The sequence below is a fragment of the Chiloscyllium punctatum genome, chromosome 9 (assembly GCF_047496795.1).
Source record: "Chiloscyllium punctatum isolate Juve2018m chromosome 9, sChiPun1.3, whole genome shotgun sequence".
In the NCBI taxonomy this organism is placed as follows: domain Eukaryota; kingdom Metazoa; phylum Chordata; class Chondrichthyes; order Orectolobiformes; family Hemiscylliidae; genus Chiloscyllium; species Chiloscyllium punctatum.
In genome coordinates this window covers 49,289,159-49,294,071 of record NC_092747.1, presented here as the reverse complement: position 1 = coordinate 49,294,071, position 4,913 = coordinate 49,289,159, and the positions used below count along the sequence as shown (strand labels likewise).

The 4,913-nt window shown below is 44.8% G+C and overlaps 1 non-coding gene across 1 annotated transcript; it reads right to left on the bottom strand.

Moving 5' to 3' along the window:
• Positions 1 to 862: 862 nt before the first annotated feature.
• Positions 863 to 965, bottom strand: LOC140481707 (U6 spliceosomal RNA). The gene has a single exon (XR_011961586.1). It is a non-coding gene; the product is annotated as a U6 spliceosomal RNA (small nuclear RNA).
• Between the last annotated feature and the right edge of the window lie 3,948 nt (positions 966 to 4,913).

Sequence of the window (4,913 nt, the reverse complement as noted above, 5' to 3'; positions counted from 1 at the left end):
ATCCCCATTTTAACAGTTTGCAAGATTAACAGTGTCCATTTGCTGCTGGTCTTGCCTCTCTGGGGTAGCTGTGTGCATTCCCGTGGTGATGGCAAACTGCTGGACCCTCCCAGGGCTGACGTAGCTGTCCGGCTCCACGCTGGGGTCGTTTCCCTGCTCTGGTGTCTTCGGGTTGGGCCCAGGGTCCACACAGTCCAGTTCTCTGTCTGACAGCGGGACTGTCACAGGGCCGCTGCTCCCCGTTACCTGGAGCTGTGGGCCAGTGGGTACCTCGTGGTTCTCACCGGTTCGGGGGAGGTCTTTACCCATCCCCTCAGAGGGATCGTCTTTTCCTCTTTGGACGGTGCTGCCCTCCTTTCTCCCCATGGCGCTCTGTCTCTTTCTCTGGTGACAGCCCTCCTTGCACCCGTCCTCACCATTTGAAGAGCTGCCTGTATCGTCGTCGTGTAGGTGTCGCTTCCCCCTTTGCTGGGTGGCTTTGGAGGCCTGGCAAGGTTTCCTCTTCCTGCTTTTGGCAGTAATAGAATCCTCTGCCTCCTTTGATCCCTCCTCTTCCATTTCCTCCGTCTGTCTTGAAGGAGCTTGGATCGGCTGCTGCACCTCCCCGCTGTCTGCCGTCTGCTCCGCTACAGCCTGCCCTTCCTTCTGGGTGCCCCCAGACACCGTTCCCGTGCTGTTTTGTGGTACCTTGCTGGTCTTATGCGGCCCACGGCTTGTGTTGCCACCTCCGGCCATCTGTGCGTAGGGGCTGGCCCCTCGTCTTGGGCAGGCCTTGTACACGTGGCCTGCCTCTCCGCACAGATTACAGTCCTTGGCCTCTTTACATTCCTTGGTTGGGTGGCCTTCCTGCTTGCAGTTTCGAAAAAATATGGAACGCTTCACAAATTTGCGTGTCATCCTTGCGCAGGGGCCATGCTAATCTTCTCTGTATCGTTCCAATTTTGGTATATGTGCTGGTACAGAATGGACGCTCTGCACAGTAAAGTCAAGGATTCTCCTCCTGGAGCTGCAGATACAGATAGTTTTTATAGTGTTGCTGTAGTGTAGTGTTAATTACAAGACAAAATGAATTAAATTACATTCAATGGAAAACAATCGGTTCTTCGGTAATAGCAATCAGGTTATAATTGTAACAGCAGGTTCTGTTCCTCTGCTAGAGCAGGTGCTAATGTCCAGTATCCTGGTTTCAATGGGTCTGCAGGGTGATGTGCATTCTTGTCAGGTGTCTAGGTGCCACTCAGTCTAGGTCGACTTTGTGGGGCTTCAGCACCTGAGAAGACTAGGGATGCCCTCGGGGATGCAGGAGCATTGATGCTATTGTGAGGCAGGAAGCCTGTTATCAGATCATCTAAGGAGTGTATTCCTTCAGTCTGGAAGCTGTTTAAGCAATGTTTTGCTGTTTAGTTCCTGAGCTGGTTGTGGTCAAGTTGAGGTATTATGGGTATGCTCTGTTTTTAGCTAAGAACAGACAGGATTTCTGTGAACAAGGCAGGCAGAGTGATTTATTTTTCTCCCATAAGAACCCTTACCTTTATTTACCAAGGCACGATGTTTAAGACCAGGGAGGTTTAACATGTTGGTTAGGCCACATCTAGAGTATTGTGTGCAGTTCTGGAATCCATAATATTGGGAGGGATGTGATTGCACTGGAGTGGGTGCAGAGGTGATCTACCAGAATGTTGCCTGGGGTGGAGACTTTTAGTTATGAAGTGGGATTGGACAGACTGGGGTTGTTTTCATTGGAGAAGAGGGGATTGAGGGGGTGCATGACTGAGATGTATAAAATTAAGAGGAGCATAGACAAGGGACAGGACATTTAGTTGGAATGTGAGCAGAAAACCTTTTCACCCAGAGGTGGGTGGGAATCTGGAAATTGCTGCACATTAGGGTAGTAGATGCAGAAACCCTCATAATATTAAAGTATCTAAATGTAAACTTGTGATGCTATGGCATATGACGCTGTGGGGCAAGTGCTGAAATATGGGATTAGAATAGTTCAGTGGATGTTTCTGACTGGTGTGCACACAATGCCAAAGGGCCTTTTTCTGTGTTATAAACCTCTGTGACTAAGTTCATAAGATACAGGAACAGAATTAGGCCATTTGGCCTATTGAGTCTGCTCCACCATTTAATCATGGCGGATATGTTCTTCACCCCCATTTTCCTGCCTTCGCCCCATAACCCTTCATCCTATTACCAATTAAAAGTATGTCTAATTCCTTCTCAAATTTACTCACTGTCCCAGCATCCACCACACTTTGGGCTAGCAAATTCCACAGATTCACAACCTTTTGGGAAAATTAGGTTCCCCTCAACTCAACCTCTCATCCTAAACTGCCCCACAAGAGGAAGCATCCACTCCACCTCTATTTTATCCACACCTTTTATAATCTTGAAAACCTCAATTTGATCTCCCCTCATTCTTCTAAATTCCAGGGAGTTTAGGCCTAAACAATTCAATCTCTCATCATACGATAAATATCTCATCTCTGGGAACAATTGAGTGAATGTCCTATGAATTGCCTCCAATGCCACTACATCTTTCCTCAAATAAGGGGACCAAAACTGTTTACAATACTCCAGGTGCAGTCTCACCAATACCTTCGATGGTTGCAACAATACTTCCTTACCTTTATATTCTATTCCTTTAGCTATAAATGCCAACATTCCATCCACTTTCTTTTACATCATTGCAATTTACCATCCTACCTAATTTTGTGTCATTCGCAAATTTGACTATAGAGCCTTCTATCCCTGTATCCAAGTTGTTTATGTAGATTGTAAATAGCTGGGGTCCAAGGACCAAACCCTGTGACACCCCACGAGTTGCGTCTTGCCATCCAGCAAAAAACCCATTTATCCTGACTCTCTGCCTTCTGTCCATCAGCCAGTCATCTATCCAAGCTAATCAATTACCCCTAATCCCATATGATCCAACCTTGTGAATTAACCTTTTGTGCGTCATCTTATCAAACACCTTGCGCAAGTCCAGATAAGTTACATTTACAGCATCCACATTATTCACTTTGCTTGTTACTTCACAAACCCATTGTGACTCTGATGGATAGCATTTTTGACTTTCCAAATGTCCTGATATTGCTTTTTGATAATTGATTCTAACATTTTCCCAGCAACAGATGTAAAATAAATGGACAGTATTTTGCCTCCCTCCCTCTTTGAATATTATCCATTTTTGAATCCACTGGAACCTTTCCCATGTCCAGGGATTTTGGAATATTGTAACCAATGGTTTTACTGTCTCCACTGCCACTTCTTTTAATTGGAGAAAATGAGGACTGCAGATGCTAGAGATCAGAGTCAAGAGGGTGCTGCTGCAAAAGCACAGCAGGTCAGGCAGCATCCGAGGAGCAGGAGAATACCCGTTTGGGCATAAATCCTTCATCAGGAATCATGTTCTTTAATACCATAAGATGTATGTCATCAGGCCCAAGGTACTCATTTTTGATATTTTGTGTTAGTTTTCTTTCATAATTTACCTTAGCTCTTTTTTTAGTATCCCTTTGTTTATGTTTGAAAATTTCTCAATCTTCCAGCCTGCCACTGGCCTTTGCAATATGTGTACCGTATAGTTTTTAACTTTATGTTGTCCTTGACCTCCTTGTTCAACCATGGAGGTTTTTTTTAACCCCCTTTACCATCTTTCTTCCTCACTGGGATATATTTTAGTTTTGAGGAATTGAGTAGCTCCGCTGCCTTACTTTTTAGACTTCCTGCCCAATCTACTGGGGTCAAATCTGTCCTCATGCCTGTATAATTCCTTTGAGTAATTCCAGAACACTATTGTGGGACTCCACTTTCTCAACCCCCCCCCCCTCCCCCAAACTGAATTTTGAATTCTATCCTACTATACTCCCGACAGTATCCTTAACTATAATGTCATCAATTAAACTCTCCTCGTTACACAATACCAAATCCAGAGTAGCTTGCTCGCTGGTTGCTTCCTCAAAATACCGCTTAAAGAAACAATCTCTAATCATTCAATAAACTCTGCCTCCAGTCTATCCTTGCCAATTTGATTCTTCCAATCTATGCGCACATTAAAATCACCTATGATTATTGCTGTACCTTTCTTGCAATCTTCTAATATTTCCTGGTTTATACTGTGCCCCACTGCAGGACCACTGTTTGGGGACCCATAGATTACCCTTAACAAGTACTACTTGCTTTGCCATTTCTTATTTCTCCCCAGACTGATTCCTGTGCTCTCCTGTGATTCCCTGGATTCCTGTAAACTGTATTTCCGTACTTATAGTTGCAACTTCGGTTTTTCACAAATATCTAGCTTCATCAAAACAGTACTGCCACAGATTTGTTCCTTGAGTTTTAATCTGCCTCAGTGAACAGAGCAAGTGCTCCTTGTGGGCTTTCAAATCCCACTGACTACTGAACTGAACTATTAATTGTACATTGGCTTCTTTTGGGCCCCTCACAGCTCCTACAACTTCTCCGAGCCCTCACTACACACAGCCATTCAATGGCTCTAAGTCTTCCTTAAGACCCCAGCTGCAAGGAACTGACGTGGTTTGGTTACCAGACCAAAGGACTGACTTGTCATTAGCGAGAGAGAGAAAGAGAGAGACATGGAACAGTACAGCATAATACAGGCCCTTCGGCCCATGATGTTGGGCCAAGCATTTATCTTAATCTAAGATCAACCCAACCTACACAACCTCTCATTGTAAGACAAGCCCTTCAATCCACATAGCATCCTGGTAAGTCTCCTCTGCACCCTCTCTGAAGCATCTACATTTTTCCTATAATGAGGCAACCAGAACTGGACACAATATTCCAAGTGTGGTCGAACCAGGGTTTTATAGAAGTGCAGCAAAACCTTGTGGCTCTTAAATTCAATCCCCCTCTTAATGAAAGCCAAAACACCATATACCTTCTGA